The sequence below is a fragment of the Chanodichthys erythropterus genome, chromosome 8 (assembly GCF_024489055.1).
Source record: "Chanodichthys erythropterus isolate Z2021 chromosome 8, ASM2448905v1, whole genome shotgun sequence".
In the NCBI taxonomy this organism is placed as follows: domain Eukaryota; kingdom Metazoa; phylum Chordata; class Actinopteri; order Cypriniformes; family Xenocyprididae; genus Chanodichthys; species Chanodichthys erythropterus.
The window spans coordinates 34,388,182-34,408,323 of record NC_090228.1 but is presented as its reverse complement, the minus strand read 5'-3'; the positions used below and the strand labels follow the sequence as shown (position 1 = coordinate 34,408,323).

General features: G+C 42.2%; 1 pseudogene; it reads right to left on the bottom strand.

The window, feature by feature from the left end:
* Nucleotides 1–13,487: 13,487 nt before the first annotated feature.
* On the bottom strand, nt 13,488–17,334 carry LOC137025173 (uncharacterized; annotated as a pseudogene).
* Nucleotides 17,335–20,142: the final 2,808 nt, after the last annotated feature.

Here is a 20,142-nt window from a genome sequence, read left to right as displayed (position 1 = left end):
GCACCAGAGTGGTTCCTGCTTTAGTGGGGTGATCCACACACCACATCCAGATGCCCTTCGTATTGAACTCAATGGTGCTGCCCAATGCAAACCCTGAAAATGGCACACAAAAAAATGACTTGCATGTAGGGATGGACGATTAATCAAAAAGTAATCGAAACTGAAAGTATTAACAGGTTTTTTAATCCTGTTAATACTTTCCCCTTAAAAACATACTACTGCATGTAGTCACGTAACTCCGCCCTGTCCAGTCAGCAGCATGGAAGCAACATGGAGGCAAACGGCGCACGAGTGGAGAGCCCTGGAGTGAGATCACTTTTACTTGCATCCTCACTAAACTTTGTAAATTGTATGTGTTTTAAGTCTTTAAAAAGCACACCCATTTCCATAAAATATAAACACTATTCCCATGTTTTGCCACATGAGTCAAAGCAGCCTCGGATGAAATTTATATCACTCTAGCTCACCATGTCCTTGTCCATGCAGTGTTTCCCATACATTGACTAGACTGTGGCGGCCCGCCACATTCTAATTTGTCCCGCCACAGTCTCAAAATGAAACGGAAATTATGCTAGTCGCGATATTTAAATATGATAATTGCGTTCTTTTATATGGCAAAAGTGGGACTCAGAGCAAAATAAGTAGACTAGCACCAATTAAGTTTTCGTGCACTATATTCAAAGTCATCTGAAGCCATTCCATAGCTTCATGTGAGGGACAGAAGAAAATATACATCGATAAGTTCACGGTCAGAAACTCGTCTTCCCTCTGCTACAGCTGTCAATCATTCAGCACTCAAACAACGCGTCGCGTTCGGTAACGACAGTCAGCACGGTAAAACTCTCCAATATGATATATTCCCATTATTATACTTGATATGTAGATAAAGGGCTGTGGATTTGCATAAAATGACTTTATCTTGCTGGAGTTTATTGCTGTTTTTGAACGATGTCATCATATTGGCTACAGGATGTCTGTTAGATCGCACAACACAAGGACTATGAATTCGCGTCACACGCACAATAACTGGAATTTAAAAGTGAGAAGAAACATATGATTAATAAACGGTTAGATGCAGATATACACAGGGATTCTCTTTGTGCCGTGAACTTTTCAATGCGCAGCACAACTGCGAGTTGTAACTTAATATTGCTTCAAGCACATCATTCTGCACCCGGGATGCGCATTAGCGTTTTTTTTTTTGCTGCTGTTTTGAAGCGTTTCATATCATGGTTTTGCTCACTGAACGATTATTAATAGCCTACTTTGTTCTGTCGTATCGATCCTATCTTGTTGCCCCATTAAAAAGCTGCACAATACATTAAAAATAAATTTCTTTTTAATCTTAAATTAATATAAATACATATAATTCTTTACATATAAATATACATCTAATATAAATCGTTTTTTCATTTAGTAAGAATACAAATAGTAATTTTAAACTTTATTAACATTTGGATTTATAAAATTAAAGTTTTTTTTTTCTCCCAAGATTTAGGCTAGCATACTTTTTGCTGCTGAATTATATACTCACCTAGTTTACTCATTTATTGGACAGCTTATGATTATATATTTTCATTAATTTGTTATTTTTCACGATAATGAAGTGGTGCGTTTAGTGCATTCTGAATTGGTTAACAAATCAAAGAGTGACCATTAGTTCCATAAATACAGATACAGGCTCCCACTAATAAATTAATTCAACAAAGGTAACCTCTTTTGCTACATATTTTTAATGGTTTAAATGTGTACTCTACATGGTTGACCACTAATGAACTATCATTTAGCTTACTATAATATGTGTACATGACTAATGTGCCCTACCTCACCAATAAATAAATTACTTTTAGAGCACAAAGTTGTTTACAAGAGAACAAATTTCTTCATTGATCTAGTCACTTAACACTAGAAGTCCCAGAGAGCAGCCATTTGGCTTTTCTACCTATAAAACCCGCAGGACAGCCGATGGGCTGGAAGGCTTTAGGCTAATATCCTTAATCAGCTGTGAACAGTTGCTTTTGTTATGTAAACAATGTGGGGCCATGCTGAGCCACTTCAAGGAAACTTGTGTTTCACTTTGCCATCTTAGGGAGAAATCAACACACATGTTTTTTTTTTCCCTTTGTTGCTGAGATCTATTGATAAAAATAGTACAAAATAAAATAAAGAAACCAACCATTTGTACACATATTTACAAATAATATTAAAAAGTGAGTGAGTACATTCCAGCAATCACTCACAATCCATATTATAATTTTGTATATATTCATTATATATTAATCTTATATTTGAAATACATCATAAGTCCATTTTTAAAAGTGTTTGAAAGATGGGTTCAAGTGTACTACAAGTGGTAACTAAATACATTTTTCTATACAGAGATAGTATGTTAAAAGCACATTTTAGTTCAAATTCATGGTGTCTCAAAATAGCACAGTTGAGTACACTTAGATGTTCTTAAGATTATCTTAAGAAGTACTAAAGAAGAGCTTTTAGTATATTAAGTACAAAATAAGTGCATGGAAATAGATTACTGAACATTATGGAAGTGTAAAAGTGTACTAAAATAAAGTGTATTTTACTGCACTTTTTTTCACCTGGGTAGACACTCCAGCACTTTCCGTTTGCATTAAGATTATTTTTATTACCACACTGGCAGATATTGATCATTTTACTTAAGTAAAATGTACTTAATTTAGATCCCCCCCCAGGAGACAAGACTAAATATAATATATAATTTTCTCATATAGAAAATCCATCTTGATTTAAGATTTTTTTTTTTAAATTTACTTGAAATAGGATAAAAAAATACTTAGTATGAAAAGCATTTTTTCAGTGTGAATGAGTGAGTTAACTTTTTAAACATCACTTGCACTCCCTCATTTCAGGGTTAACATACTCAGAGTTTTCACTTAACCTCCTTTCTGAAACCGGCCCATGGTCAATCAAGTTCTCTGCTTTTAGCAGCCCTCCCTCCCCCACACATACAAACAAGCCACCAGCAACCAATAACACACACACACCCCCAACCCCCCAGCAGAATGCTCAGGTAATGACCATATTTACACATGAATTGATGCTAATGATAGCCAAAAGACTAGCCAGTTAGCATCCACTTGGCTAAAGGAGGGTTACAAATCTCTGGGACTTCTAGTGTTAAATTTGCTCTCAGAATGCACCAGATTTATGCATTTAAATTTAAAATGTACAAAATTTTCTCCGGAGGGGGAATGCCCCCGGACCCCCCAAGAGGAACCAATGTCCACCCACCACAGTCTCACAAAATCCTGTGGGAAACACTGCCATGGTATAACTATGAGGCTGGCCAACAAGTTTCAGTTGATGCATGCTGGGGTGGATTAGACATGCAAGAGGATTTTACCCCCGCCAATATAGCCTGTGATGTTGACAAGATTATCTGGCCTGTCCCAGACCAAAGACGGGATGCTGGAGTGGGGCAGAATATTTTTGTTGTTGTTGTTTCGTGTATTGTACTATACAGTATATTACAGTTTTTTCCAACTGCTTACACATGTTTTCAAAACTGTCTCTTTTTTTCCAAACTTTACACACAAATCCAAGAATTGCACACACAAAATGCATAATGCCTCACATCTCTTGCCAAATGAAGCACTGCATTCAAAACATCACAAACATATCTCAAAAGCAAACATTTGTCTTACTTTGCAAACACATTTGCTATAATATTCTATTTTTGGATATATCATATACACACAGTTATTCAAAATAAATTTACATTTCTGTTCAAGATTGATAGTAAGTGGCAGAGAGATGTTATGTTGACATAGGGACAATGATCATGCCCTTTCCAGCACCATGTGGAGAAAAAAATCCTCACTAGGGTTTAGAAATGATGAATACGGAAGCAAGTAGACAACAGAAAATTTGTTCAAAACCTATAACTTGACCTATTGACTTGGCCTATTTATAGGTCTATTCTAAAGCCATGATTGGTGTTAAGTAAAGCAATAAGTATTTGTGCATGTAGGAGTTAGTGTGAGGCACTGATGAATTAGTGTGGCATTTTGATTGTTTGTGTTTGAAAAAGGAAATTAAGATACTTCCTGTTAGATTTTTGTGTGTTACATAGAGAATTGTGTGTTGTTTTGCAAAAAGTGTTTTATGAAACTGAAAAATGAGTCAGAGGTATTGGTGTGTGGTTTTGCAGATTTGATGTGTGTTTCTGATGTTTGAGTTTCAGCTTTCAGAAATTGTGTGACATGAAAAGATTTTGTGTGTAAGCAGTTAAAATAAACCTGTAAGGAATAAATAAAATGTGAAAATGTATACATTTGTGTCTTTTGTTGTGTTGATCATGTAATTTAAGGGGGAGAACCAAGAAACATATTACTGTTTTTTGTAGTATTGTTTTTGAATTTATCTCACCAGTGTGTAAGACTATGTTGTAGTGTGTGTGTGTGTGTGTGTTACTGAGGGATTTGTGTGTAATGTCCGAGGGCAAAGTTTGGTTTTTCACCTAGATTGAAAGGTTTTGAGTGGAGAGTTTCATTTTGACCTGAAAACAGGAAGTTTGGGGAATTGGGTGAGAAGTTATGGATTTTGTGTTTAGAGTTTTGAGAAAAGGAGGCATAATTTCAAGAAATGTGTTTAAGCAATATAGAAAAACTGTAATATCAAAAGTACCTTTGAATTGAAATTGATCATGCACAGAATTCATTAAAGATTTGTCCTATGTATACATTAAATGCTTTATTCTTATTGGCTGACAGATGTTTAAATGTGTTGATTCTATAACTGCTTTTTGAAGTAGATCCAGGTCTTTTTAGGAGATGGTCCTCAATGCAGAACACGAGATCCAGGGGGCGGGGTTGGATCTAGATCCAGCTACAGGAGTGGAGAAAGATATCACAAATTTCACACTGTACCCAGTACAGAAATATGTTTTTTAGACAACTGGAAAAATAAGTTTTATAGAAAATTAAAACTGTGTTCGCTGGACGAACAGGTTAATTCATTGTAATATCAATGCTGCTACATAATATTAATCCTTGTAACTGATACATATATTTATAATTGTAATGAGTTATAATCAATTCATATTTCTGTCAGAGCATTTCAGTCTAGTTTTAGTCGATGAAAAAAATATATACATTTCCATCTTACTGCATAATGGTTCATTTGATAATCACAATTATTTCAACAAACATAAAAACAAATAACTACATTTTGCTTCAGTGTTTTGTTAACAATACTTTAGATATATTGTGATGTGTTTGTTCTCAAAAGAAACCTCAAGACTACAGTGGAGGTGTTTCAGGGAGTTCAGAAACAGTGACTCTGATATAGAGATCTCCTGCTGGAGCGATCTTGTGCTTTGTAACTTTGCAGACTCTTTCCTCAGCAGTAGTCCTTTTGCCGGAGCAATGACTGCCCAAAAAATAAAGGTTAATAATGCACAGTGGTGTTATATTTATGTAGTGGAGGGTACTGATGACCGTTTACATGATCTTCTTTCTTGAGTAGAGTTTTACTTTTTGGCATTAAATGATAATCTGCTGTCAGAAGAAAAGCTTTTACTCTTTGCCAATTAGTCTATAACAATAGATTTACCATGTAAACAATTGCTTTTTAATCTTGATGACATGGAGGAAGATGAATGCCTAAATGAATTTTGTGTCAGAAAACTTGACTCACCAATCCTGGCAGACATTCTTACTATTCCCAATGAGATTGTCTGTGATCAGAGAAGTGTCGGAGGTGCTGTGTGTACTTCTTAAGAGGTTGACATACCTTCCCGTTACAGTAATGAGATACAAATATTGGGTCACCAACAAGTCCCAATCCTGTGTATGGCCACAAACTCTGTGCTGGGTGATATATATTCTACACGTCAAGAGAAGATAACTGACAACATGCTGAACCCTGATGCATTGAGAACATTGGCTGACTGCATCCACCATATGGGAGCCCTTCTTGATAATAGCTTTGGATTCATAGATGGCACTGTACGACCCACTACCAGACCAGGTGTAACACAGAGGATCCATTATCATGATCACAAACGCATTCACAGTCTGAAATACCAGACAGTTTCCATTCCTAATGGATTAATTACTCACCCGTACAACCCTGTAGGAAAGTCTGTATAATTTACATCATTTCCAAATTCTTTAGATCCATTAGTTCTTCAATAACAATCCCATTAGCATCATTCATTGTTCCTCACCACACTGTCATTTGTGTTAAAATCCCCACATAAAATAACTCTTTCTTCATTTAAACTCTCAATATTCTGTAAATCATTCTGTGAATTTGCCTCGTCTTAGGAGACTTGCAGAGTATTTTCTGTGCGGATACTGTGATTTTGAAGCTGTTAGGAGGATTTCTGAGAGGAGACTTTCATTGTAGAAGGAGATTGGAGGATAGTTTTGTTTTTGAAAGAGTTCATATTTCTGAGGACACTTTTTTTACTGTACTTTTCTTTATTTTAGAATGAGTTTGGTGTTTATTTAACATTTTATTTTTTTTATGGAGTATTTCTAAGGAGAGTTGTATTTTATTCCTTTTTGTATTGTATTTTGTATTGTTTTTATTGCAGTTTGGAGGAGGATGAATTTTTCATTTGTTTATTGGTATGTTATGGAATTTTTTACAGTGATTGAAAAAATGTCTAAAGTTGAAATATGTTTTATTTCTTGCCATGATTCTAGCTCAATTGCAATTCAAGACCCAATAGAAAGTAAAAAAAAATTGATTATTATTAAAACTTTACTATTATAATAACTAATGTCTGAAATATTCCAGCCTCAGGCCGCTCCAGATCCAGCAAAGCAGCTTTCACTCAAACGAATGGTCAGGAGGTTTGGAGACTCGGTTCTGATGACCGCGGTCAGGATCCGCCGCCAGACCCGACCCAGACACTGAGCCAAGAGCTTCCTGGATATTTAACACCTTTGCCTTCTGAATTGTCTGTTTCTGTGTCCGCAGGTCAGGCTGACAAGAAGAGGAAGTGTCAGAGCGGCAGCCAGGAGATCCCAGATGATGGACGTCTGTCCACTTCATTCAAAAGACCTGCTAAACGCTCTCACAGAGGTCAGAACAGGCTTATATTAAAGAGCTTATATTAAAGAATGAATCAATTATTAAATGATTTGTCATTTGAAAACATGTCTTGTGATCGTATGTGTTGCAGAAGCTTATACGAGTTGCTGGGAAGAGGCTGGAGGTTTGTGCGTCCCACTTGCTACTGCATGATCCTGGAACGCCCAGTTCCCTGCCAAGATCTGCGAGGAGAACGGCTGTGTGGATGAGATCTTGGCCAAGAATGTGCTGGTGCAGCTGATCACCGCGCTGAAACACTGCGAGAGCCGCGGAGTCCTGCACCGGGACGTCAAGCCGGAGAACCTGCTGATTTCTACAGCTTCCCATGACATCCAGCTGCTGGACTTAGGTTGTGGAGACCTGCTAAAGGACTTGGCCTACACATCCCCATCTCCTACAGCTAGTACAGATAATCCACCAAATGATTTCTAGTTTCCTTTCATCTGTTGCAGTCTCCAGTTCACAAAGGCAAACAACTGTTTTGACACCATTGATATTTCATCAATAACTGTGTGCATTAATACACAGTCACACTAGACTTTGAGCTTGAGAAATTTGTAATAAATATTTGGGCTATTATTTTTTATAACATACCATTGGTTTATAGAGAACCTATAGTTATTTTTTACTGTGCTAGTGAAGAGCCATGAATGGGTTTAACAGAGTTCCCATTATCTACAAATGTATGACACTATAAAGGAACAAATGGTAAACAAGCTAGATCTGTCCAGATCCAACTCAGTTGCACTAGCAAAATTTAAGTTTTTACACTTCTTAGTAGGGCTGCACAATTAATCAAATTTTAATCACGATCGCGATTTTGGCTTCCCATGATCAAATTCGCGTGATCAAGCGATATTTAAAATGCGTCATTCATTCACGCTTTGTATTAAAGGTTTTTTTTTTTTTAAAGCCAGTCTAGCGCGCTGTAAAGCCGCTGTCTGATCACGTGCGTCCATGCACCAATCAGAGTTGTTCCCTGCACCGCGCAGCAGCTCAGTCAGTTTCCAGATGTAGACAGTCACAGACAGAAGACAGAGTAGCGTGAGGAAAATACCACAACAGATAGCAGGCTATAATCTATCTTAACAAAGAAAAAATGTCTAACGTAGCAGAGGGAGCGGCCGAGGGGCTTGTCCCGAGAATCGGATCATCATCCATTGTGTGGAAACATTTTGGGTTTCAGGCAAGTGACACAAAACAAGAATAGGTCATATGTAAAGAGTGCCATAAAGTTGTTTTGGCACCAAAGCAACACAAAGAACCTCTTTAACCACTTAAAAAACACCATAAAGTTCAATACGATGAATGTATGAGGGCCAAGAAATGCGTTGCAAAGACTAATCATCCCACAACATCAACTCAGACATCCATCGAAGCGAGCCTCTTTAGCGCATCACCATACCCATCCACCTCCCAAAGACACAGTGAAATAGCGAATGCAGTCGCATTTCATTTGGCTAAAGACATGTGCTCAATAAACACGGTGACAAACGAAGGCTTCAAATTCTTGGTCAACACTCTGGATAAACGATACGTGATCCCCTCGCGTAAGTATTTTTCAAAGGTGGCACTACCTGCGATGTACAGAAAACGCAGAGGGGAAATAGAGTGTGATCTTGCCAATATAAAGTACTTTGCAACTACAACGGATCTGTGGTCAAGCAGGACAATGGATCCGTACATGAGTTTGACAATTCATTACATCGATGAGGATTTTGCAATGCAGAGTCGATGCTTGCAAACATCTTTTTTCCCGCAAGATCACACGGGAGAGTCAATTGCCCAGGGCCTGAGGGAGGCGATGGCCTCTTGGAGCTTGCAGGAGGATCGGCTTGTCTGCATTACAACAGACAACGGAGCTAATGTGGTGAAAACAGCTTCTCTAAATAATTGGACTAGGCTTCAGTGCTTTGGCCACAGACTCCATCTAGCAATAGGTGAGTAAAAGTTATATTAAAAAATATTTAAAGAATTGTATATTAAAGGTGCCCTAGATTGTTTTTTTATAAATATAAGTCCTAGGTGTCCCCTGAATGTGTCTGTGAAGTTTCAGCTCAAAATAGCCCATAGATTTTTAATTAATTAATTTTTTAACTGCCTATTTTGGGGCATCATTAACTATGCACTGATTTTTTCAGCACGGCCCCTTTAAGAGATGCGCTCCCTCTGCCACACGAGCTGTTGACTATATTACAGCGCATTTACAAAGTTCACACAGCTAATATAACCCTCAAATGGATCTTTACAAGATGTTCGTCATGCATGCTGTATGCATGCTTCGAATTATGTGAGTAAAGTATTTATTTAGATGGTTACGTTTGATTCTGTGTGAGTTTGAGGCTATATGCTCTGTGGCTAAAGCTAACATTACACACTGTTGGAGAGATTTATAAAGAATGAAGTTGTGTTTATGCATTATACAGACTGCACGTGTTTAAAAATGAAAATAGCGACGGCTCTTGTCTCCGTAAATACAGTAAGAAACGATGGTAACTTTAACCACATTTAACAGTACATTAGCAACATGCTAACGAAACATTTAGAAAGACAATTTACAAATATCACTAAAAATATCATGATATCATAGATCATGTCAGTTATTATTGCTCCATCTGCCATTTTTCGCTGTTGTTCTTGCTTGCTTACCTTGTCTGTGCACAGATCCAGCCGTTAATACTGCCTTTCCTTGTCTAATGTGTCGAATGGGCTGGCATTATGCAAATATTGGGGGCGTACATATTCATGATCCCGACTGTTACGTAACAGTCGGTGTTATGTTGAGATCCGAGTGTTTTCCGGAAGTCTTTTAAACAAATGAGATTTACATAAGAAGGAGGAAACAATGGGGTTTGAAACTCAATGTATGTCTTTTCCATGTACTGAACTCTTATTATTCAACTATGCCGAGGTAAATTCAAATTCTGATTCGAGGGCACCTTTAAGTAAAAAATATATATTAAAGAAAAATATTACAATAATTGTATATTAATTAAATATATATATAATTAATTGAAATAATATCCTATTTGTGATTATTAATTGGAGTTGATCAGTACTTATTCTGCTAATGTGTGTGAATATGTTACTGATAATAACAATAGTAGCTTAATATAACAACAACTGTTATTTCTGCTAGTGTTAAGAAACCAAAACCAAACAGTTTTACTCATGTTGTCTGACATAAGATTTAACTAACTTTTAATCTTGAACAATATGATTCGGGTTGTTTATCAAATCTGTGGTTTAATTTTACATATGATTTGACTTGTTCATGTTCTTTAGAGAATGCAATGAGAGATCCTCGAGATCCTCGCAATGAGATCGAGCAGTGGGTCTCTGCAAAAAGCTGGTAAGCAGTTTCTCTTACAGCTGGCGACGTAAAAAGCAGCTGACGGAGGCACAAAGAGAACTGAAGCTTCCAGAGCATACACTGAAGACTGAGTGTCCCACAAGGTGGGGATCAAGGCAAGCAATGATTGCACGAGTCCTGGAGCAGCAGAGGGCGATTTCTCAGGTCTTGTCCGATGACAGAAAAGCCAGACACCTCATCCCTACCTGGCAGGACACAGATGTCCTTGAGGCCATAAACAAATCCCTCAGCCCTCTATTGGAATTTACTGATGCGCTTTCCAGTGAGAAGTATGTCAGCGTTTCCTTTGTGAAGCCAGTCCTCCACCTTTTCAGATCCTCCATCTTGAAAGTGAACGATGATGAGACAGACCTAACCTGCACCATCAAGACAAAAATCCTGAGCTATCTGGATGAAAAATACAATGACCCTCTGACACAAGAACTGCTTGATATGGCTTCTGCGCTAGATCCACGGTTCAAGCTCAGCTACATCAGTGAGGACAATGTTGCACCAATTCATGCCAGACTGACTTCTGAAATGGCGAGGACTGCACCTGCAGCCATGGCTGTAAGTAAATGTATATAATTGCAGAATATATGATAAATTCATGCTTTTAAGTGGATTAAAATGATATGAAATCCAGTGGCTTAATGTAATGTCTGGAAATGAGTGTTGAATATGTTTAGATTATTAGGGCTATTTATTAATCATATCTTATTTTCTCTTCAAGGAGATGGGCCCAACAACTGATCCCCATGGTGAGACTGCTGAGGATGCACCCACTACAAAAAAGAAATAGACCTTGGGGAGTTTCTTCAAGACTGCTGAGGGAGCAGCGGCAGCCACACAAAGACTCAGTCCTCTCCAAGAACAACAAGCTATATCTTCTGAGCTACAGTTGTACCTACAATCAGGTAACCTAGACAGTGAGGAGGACCTGCTAGACTGGTGGAGGGAACATCAGAGACTCTTCCCACGTCTCTCAAAACTGGCAAAGAAATACTTGTGCATCCTGGCTACAAGTTCTCCCTCTGAGAGGGTGTTCAGCACAGGGGGAATGTGGTGACCTGCCTTCGCTCATCCCTCAAGCCAGAAAATGTTGACAGGCTAGTGTTTCTTTCCAAAAACTACAGTACTCTTTTCGGCATAGTTCTTCTGCCTTGAAATGTTCTTATTTGGTTACATTCTGTTATGGAATATTTGTTTCTTATTGATTGTATATTTTATTTTTAGTTTTATTCACATCCATTATGCAGGTACAACTTAAGTTTATATTTTGCTTCCTAAAATATATTTACACATTGTAAAATGTAAAATAGTGCCCTGTTGAAGTTTTGCTACATTTTCTTTATTGTTTTAATATATTTTTATTTATTCTTTAAGGAGATTCACTGAATTTTGGTGAATAAGAGGACCTATTTTATTTTGATGCACATATCTGTACATTAGCAGGAATGTTGCACAATATGGATGTGAAGGCAGTAAATGTAATTAGCTTGTGTGACAATAAAAATTGTTTTGGTTAAAATCAACAAATAATCGTGCTAATTAATCGTGATCTCAATATTGATCAAAATAATCGTGATTATCATTTTGGCCCTTATCGTGCAGCCCTACTTCTTAGAGATGTAGTTAATTTAAACAAATGTACATTTGCATCCCAGCTTAAACACTTTTAGCCTACTGTCCCATTTCCATGAGACAAATCAAACACTTACTGTTGCCACTGTGGCAAATGACTCCTAAAATAGTGTGGCAGTTAAATAATGTGATTTTCAGAGAGAAAATTATAAATACATCTTTAAATGCATATTTTCAGAATTTTTCAGAATTGTTGATTAAAAAAAAAAATTAAAACACTTGTAAGTCTGATCCATTTGATTATTTCACATATGATGGTGATCAAAAGTAAAATTAAAAGCACCACCATGTTATATTTATGATAAATATTTTTTGAGTATAACAACAAGTAGCCCTCCAGATTATTTTCACCTGACCTACATCAACATTCACAAACAACTTAAATTTAATGGTGTAATGAAGGAATATTGTAGTAAATATGTAGAAACCACAACACAGCAAAAATTATTTAATTGAGAATTAAACGGGGAAAAAAGATATCATTAAAAATGTATAATTTTCGCATCGTTTCTGTTCACGTTATATTCGCAAGTAATTAAAATATTGTTTTGAGTCAAAACCCACTTAATACATTAAAGTGTCAACGAAAAGTGCTCACGAACCCTTTATCTTGTAATGTATTGAATTAATCTCACCTGCAAGAGAAGATTTGACAATACGAAGTTAATCATGAGCGGAGCGTCTCACTCTCTGCCGTTATCAGCTCGTCTCTGAATGAACTGCAGTGATCGTGTGCTCTTGAGCAGAGCTTTGCGAGAGCTCCCCCTAGCGGTTTGGATATACTACATCTCAGAATACGCATAATAGATGTACCATTACTGCAGATCTCTATTAAAACCATAAACCATGAAACGCTGCAAACATTTTCAGTCTGGATAAATGACCACCTCTGAATGGAGTTGTATCAAACTCTTGATTTTAAAATGGGGATGGGGTCCTCTCTGTTTTCATGACTTTTCCTTTACAATAGTGACACACTTGTAGTTATTTTGCTAATCATTACTGTGGATTTAAAAGCAATTATGTTATCTTTGTTTAGACAATATTTAGCAAGTCTTGTTTATTGTATTTGAGGGGGGGTTTTTTGTTTGTTTTTTGCCTGTTAGTACAGGCAAAATTACTATTAAAAGCTGCATGCAAAGTATGTTATGGTTTAAAACAAGAAAATCATCTCCTACATGATCACTACCACTACTAATAATAATTATCAATATTATCATTGCTACATTATTCAAATATTAATTAACTATAAGTGTTATATTATCAGGCCACAGATCATTTGGGGGGTGCAAATTGGGCTCAAAATCAGCCTTAAATTCTTCAAGTGTGTGGTCAGTTTTAGTTGGACCAGTGGATCGAGAGGACTCAGGCTCTCCACCACCCAAAAAAAGGTGAGCAACAGGCGTCTTCAACTCAGGGAAATCCCATCTATCTTCTCTTGCACACCCTGAAGCTCAGGTAAGCTGGAGAGGATGAAGGCAAAAGATTCCAGCCACTCAATGCTCCACATCACTGATGATGCTGTACAATTCAACAGCCGAGACAACTGCAGAGCATTAAACTTTGAAACATACCTGTACATATCTGAGACACAGCCAAGAGAATAGTGGAAAGACAGTCATATCCTATTACAGTTTCTCAATGTTCAATTGTCTGAACTGTTTGCTGAAACATCATGTCTGCAAAATGTAGTAACTCAGTAAAACATTAAATTCATGCTTCAAAACCTAGTTATTGTGTCAGTAAATTGGCCAATGCCACCAAAATATCAAGTGTTTTTGTCATTGTGTGAGCCATACTGGTTTTTGAAGAAATTGCCACCATGGAAATATGTTATTTACAAATTTAATGTTTTGTTGTTTTTACCTTTTTTAAAGCTTTTTGTTGACACATACTGCTTTCAATACTATAGAAGAAAGTCAGTGTTGTCTAGCTGAGTGCTTGTGTATCACACTGAGCTTTTTAGATAAGCAGATTTCAACTGTAGGGCAAACATTTTCTGGGAAAAGTCAATACTGTATAAAAGGAAAATTAACATTTATATTCTTATTAAAGGAAACACTGCTGTAGCTGCTGCCGTTTAGAGTTGTGACGTTCCTCCATGTTCAAACATGGTAGAGATTGTGCGAACTCAATATATACTGTATGCCTCCAAAACTTGACTGGTTGATTTGTAAGACTGTGATTCCCATTTACTTTCACATTTTAAGTACAAGTTGTAGATTTCAAAACAATTTTAATTGTAGCAGATAAACATGTAGAAATAATATTGACGTTTCAGATACATAGTGCACTTAAAGCAAACAGTTTTCAACCATCCTGGTCTCCATCCCCACACCTTCCCCTACAGTTTTAACAATGAAACAAAGCTTGTATCACATTTCCGTTTATAATTGTAGAAACACTTCATAACCACTAGCCAGCCATCAACCACTCACAAGATGAGAAGAAGAAATCGTGCTCATTTTGCATCTGTGCATGGAATACAGCATTGGCCTTCCCAACTTTTTTAGGCGTGTTCAGATACTTGTTCAGCAGAGCTCTGTAGTGCTTCTCAGGGTGGCTCGCCCATATTCTCCACCTTCCAAAAGTAGTACGCAGTAGTTGGAGGTGTGTTGAGGTTTTCAGCCAGCCACCCCCAGAGTCTTTCGCAGGGCAGAAGACCCACAGCAAAAGTACACCGGATCATCTTTCATCAGGTTTCTGTAGTAAATCGACAGATACTTCATCATAGCTGGAGTTGGCCGAATGGTTGGCTCATGCTGTGGATATGGGAGTATAAAGCATCTTCAATAAGCATTTGGAAATTTTAAAGTCTTAGTTTTCTTTTTGTTTTTTGTTTTTTCTTACCGTAAAAAAGAACTGATTGAGAATTAAGTCTGAATATTTTTTATAACTTGAGTATCGGCCAATCATGAAATTCCTGAGGTCAACAGGCAGGATTACTTTTAGTACTCATTTCCTTCTAACATTTCCGTCACATTCAGTATGTAGTTTATAAGTCTTGCATGGTGAAGCTGACGTATCGCCTCTGCCTGCAAACTGCCATTCTGCATTTCTTGTAGGAAGTCCACCTCGATTGTATCGGAGGCAATGCATTTGTTGTTCTCCCAGAGATATTCATAAACATCTGTCACAGATTTAGTTTCCCAAACTGTCACTTGGGCTGGTACAGAGTGTGCAAAACTGTTACACACACAAAACTGGAATTCTTAGACAAGAGGGTTAATCGCAGAGGTAATTGTTACTATATGAGACAGTTCAATACAACTTCTCATACTTTTCTGTTTAGTGAAAGGACTGGTAAAAAATCAAGGAAGAGTCATATTAAGATACCATTTGTTATAGAAAAAAATTAAGTTTTTAGATTGGATTGTCCAAATTAAGGGTGTAATAACAAAAAAATTGAGTAACAGTTGCTGTATTATAAAACAACTCACCTAGAACATAAGAAACTAAAAACAAAGAAAAGCCACAGTCTTCATGTTACTTGGGAATTCCCATTCAGTCGGTCACGGTTTCGACGTACGTCGGACAGACCGACGAATAGGAATCTCGCTAGGAGAGGCCAATCTACTGAAAGTGTAACTAAACGAGCCAATGCACATTGGCATGCAATCATATGCATCAGCTGCTCAAGTCCCTCGCAGCGCGGGTATATAATGAGCAGCAGGTGCGTTGGCATCTTTCAGCTTTTCGCTTCGGGAGCGCGAAACCTTCTCAACACTGAAGAAGATAGCCTGGTCAGAAACCGACGAGTGTGAACGAGTCTGCCTTTCGAGACGTCTCTTGGCTGCGGTGCAGGCGGACAGCGCAGCAGCGGGGCCGATTTCTCCTTTGTTTTTCTTTGCCTTTTTTATTTAGAGCAAAAGCTGTAATCAGGCGTGCTGCCGTTCTCACGGCTGGTAAAACGGTGCGCCTAGAGCGCTCAAAAAGCTGTTATTACAGCTGGTAAGAGAGCGCCTTCGCGGGGAGAAAGAGTGCACACGACAGGCTGCACATTTCCCTGTCTGTGCTGCAGCGGCTTTTTCCCCTGCGTGCTTCAGCACCTAAAAGAGTCAGTCCTTGGAAGAGCTTACACGAAAGAAGTCTTCGGGCGTCTTTTTAAAGATGTCGTTCTACTTGTGTGTTTCTGGACGTGCGGTCGTTACCTGGCGTCTCGGGATGGTCACCAGCGCTGTATCGCGTGCTTGGGCTTAAGGCACGCTGAGGCGGCGTTTGTGGACGAGTCATGTACCCATTGTGGGAAGATGACCGTCGCGGAGCGCCGTGCTCTAGGACTCCACTTTCTGCAAAGGGGTGGAGTCCCGGTCCCGACGCCTCGTTCCAATCCTCCCTCAGAGGGTTGCTTCGGGCGGCGGGGCTGGTGACTCTGAGGATCACGGTGAGCGCGTTTCCTTCGGGGAACCAACCCCCTAGGAACCCTGCCCTCTTGCGCTCCGCAGCCAGCAGAGGCCTGCCGGGGGAACGCGGTGGACCACCCCAGAGGTGTGTACTGCATCCGTATCCTTCGGAGCTCCCCGCACCCACCGGATGTCGATCGCTGCATCGGAGGGTGAGCCTGACGCTTCTGGGGATGACGATTCGGGCGCAGCTGCCCCTCCCTCGGGAGTGACGTACTGTGCTCCGATTCAGACCCGGGAATGAGAAGAGGCTATGCAAGCCCGGTCGGCCAACAGGGTCGGGCTCGTGTGGAACCCTCCACTGTGTCCCGAGCCCTCGAGGTTGGATGACAGGTATCTCGGGGGGTAAGGAGGTTGGTTCTCACAGCCCCCCACCCCAGTGCCTTTCTTCCCCGGAGGTGCATGAAGAGCTCACTGGGCATGCGTGGACGGCACCTTTTACTGCCCGAAGCCGTGTCGGTGGGTCCTCCTCCCCTCACCACCCTGGGATGGTGGAGCGGCTAAGTGTGTTTATACGCGCATGCCTTCTGTGGAACGGGCCGTTGCCATGCAACTGTGCCCTAACTCCACCTGGCGGGGGGAGCCGTCTCTCCCTTCCCGGGCCTCCGTGGGCACTCGTCGGATCTTACCGGCAAGGCTTACCAGGCTCAGTGGGGAAGCTGCGCTTCCCGCCCACACGCTATGGCGTTGCTGCAGGTCCATCTGTGCCAAGGCACTGAAGGACCTGGCACGAGGAGTGGTCACGATCACGCAAGTTCTACAAGAACCCCGTGCCCTTGCTGACGGACCTCGCGCTCCGAGCGAAAAGCGCAAGGTTACGGCGCGGTCAGTGGGTCGTGCGATGTCCACCATGGTGGTCCAGGAACGCCATCTCGGGCTGTGTCTTGCGGACATGGCGAGGATACCGACAAAGTCAGGTTTCTTAATTCCCCGCAACCCAGACCGGCCTCTTTCGGCGACGCGGTCGAGAATCCTTTTGCCCAACAGTTCTCGGCCAAGCCAAAAGCAGTCAGAGGCGATCAGTCACATCCTGCCGAGGCGGTCAAGCCGCACCTCCACCGCCGGTGGCACCTCAGACACGGTTCGTCGCCGAGGGCGCTCTGCAGCCGCCCCGCTCCGACGCCCCAGCAGCAGCAATTCTTCCATCTGCCGGCGTCCGTGGAGCCGGTTGCGGGGCGTGGGCCCCCGAAAGCCCGTCCAGCCACCCCCTACAGCGCGGGTGGTAAGGCCAAGTCCAAGCGGCCCTAGGACGGGCGACCCGGAGATGGACGGGACTGCTCTTCAGGAGGTGGTGACCGCATCGCTCCTTCCCCCGGAGGAGGGGCCGGGTGGAGAATCTTTTTGTTTCCCCTTTTTGTTCCGAAGCCGCTGGCTCAACGGCCAGCGGTACCCAAATTTTCAATAAAAGAGCAGTTTCCTCTATCTCTCCTCGGGTCCGAAGAGGGCTCGGAGAGCAGTGGGAGGTGGCTAGGAACCTCACCACTCTCATCCACCTCTTCTGTCGCCAGCGGACAGCAGCAAGCAGCAGGTAGGCAAAACCCTCGACTGCTCCCTTCTGTCCACCCGTGGAAGCAGGTAAGTGTTGCACAGCACACTGCAAGACCCTCTCGCTTCGGGCCGCCCCACACAGAGAGCCTCCCGGGCCGCGTCCCCATGCCTTCCACCCTCGCGCTGCCCCGCGGCGGGTACGCCGGTGGTCCCTTGGTGCCGCTTTGCGCGGTCTCTTGGGAGCCTGGCCTAGCGCCTCTCCCCAGTCCGTCTCGCTGGCTCCTTCGGACCATCAGGCTCGGGCTATGCGATTCGAGTTCGCCCCGGCGCCCCCTGCAAGTTCCAGGGGCATCCTCTTCACTCACAGTGAAAGATGCCGATGCCCCTTGTTCTGCGTGCGGGAGATCGCAGTCCTACTGGCGAAGGACGCGATAAGAGCCGGTCCCTCCAGCCGATTTGAGTGTCGGGGTTCTACAGCCCTCACTTCATTGTACCCAAGAAAAGCGGCGGGTTACCACCCCATCTTGGGACCCGTTAGGTTTTGAATCGGAGCCTTTCACAAGCTAACGTTCAAAATGCTCACGCAGAAACGCATTTTCGAGTGCATCCGTCCCCCGAGATTGGAGCCAGGCGATCGACCCGATGGACTATGTGGATTTCCTATGTTTCCTCGATTCTTCCGCGACACAGGCCATTCCTGAGATTCGCGTTCGAAGGTCGAGCATATCAGTACAGAGTCCTACCCTTCGGGCTGGCCCTGTCTCCTGCCAGCGTCTTCACGAAAGTCGTGGAGGGAGCCCTTGTTCCCATGTGAGAGAACAGGGTGTTTCGTATCTTCAATCTATCTAGATGACTGGCTTATCCTAGCACAGTCTCGGGATCAGTTGTGCGAACACCAGAGGATTTGGTGCTCAGTCACCTCAGCCAGTTGGGGGCTTCGGGTCAACTGGGAAGAAGAGCAACCCTCGCCCCCTAGTGCAGAGGATCTCTTTTCTCGGTATGGAGTTGGATTCGCTCGATCAGATAGCACGCCTCACAGAGGAACGTACTCGGTCCCGGTGTTGCTGAACTGCCTGAATACGTTCAATGGCAGGACAGCGGTCCCACTGGGAAGTTCTTTCAGAGGGCTCCTGGGGCATATGGCGGCTGCAGCGGCTGCAACACCGCTCGGGGGGTCTGCTTCATATGAGACCGCTTCAGCACTGGCTTCACGGCCGAGTCCCGAGATGGGCGTGGCAACGCGGCACGTTCCGGGTGCCAATCACTCAGGGAGTGCCGCCAAACCTTCAGTCCGTGGTCGGACCCTTTGTTTCTTCGGGCAGGAGAGCCCCTAGAACAAGTGTCCCGGCATGCTGTGGTTTCTACAGATGCTTCTGCCACCGGCTGGGGTGCCACGTACAACGGGCATGGAAGCCCCAGGGGTTTTTTGGACGGGACCCCATCTGCATTGGCACATCAATTGCCTCGTTTTGTTGGCAGTAGGCGCCTTGCCCTGAGCCGCCTCAAAGGCTCGCTTCAGGGCAAGTATGTACTGGTCCGTACGGACAACACTGCGACCGTTGCGTGCATCAACCGTCAAGGTGGTCTACGCTCCTGCCGCATGTCGCAACTCGCTTCGCCATCTCCTCCTGTGGAGTCCGTGAAGCATCTGAGGTCGCTGCGCGCCATTTCATGTCCCCGGTGTGCTCAACCGTGTGGCCGATTGTGCCATCAACAGCTGCGCTGCCCGGAGAGTGGCGACACCTCCACCCCCAGGTGGTTCAGCTGATCTCGAGAGAGTTCGGAGTTCAGTGTAGAGACCTGTTTGCCTCACAAGAAACCTCCCCACTGCCAGTTGTTTTGCCTTCTGACCGAGGGAACACTCGGGACAGATGCACTGGTTCACAGCTGGCCCCGGGGCCTGCGCAACAAGGCGTTTCCCCCAGTGAGCCTACTTGCACAGACCCCAGTGTGCAAAGTAAGGGGAGGACGAGGAGCAGGTCTTGTTAGTTGCGCCCTTACTGGGCTCAACCGGACCTGGTTCCCAGAACTCTCACTCCCTCGCGACAGCCCCTCCCACTGGCCCATCCCTCTGAGGTATGGACCTCCTCTCTCAGAGACGGGGCACTCTTTGGCACCCGCGTCCAGACCTCTGGAAACTCCATGTCTGGTCCCTGGACGGGACGCGGAGGT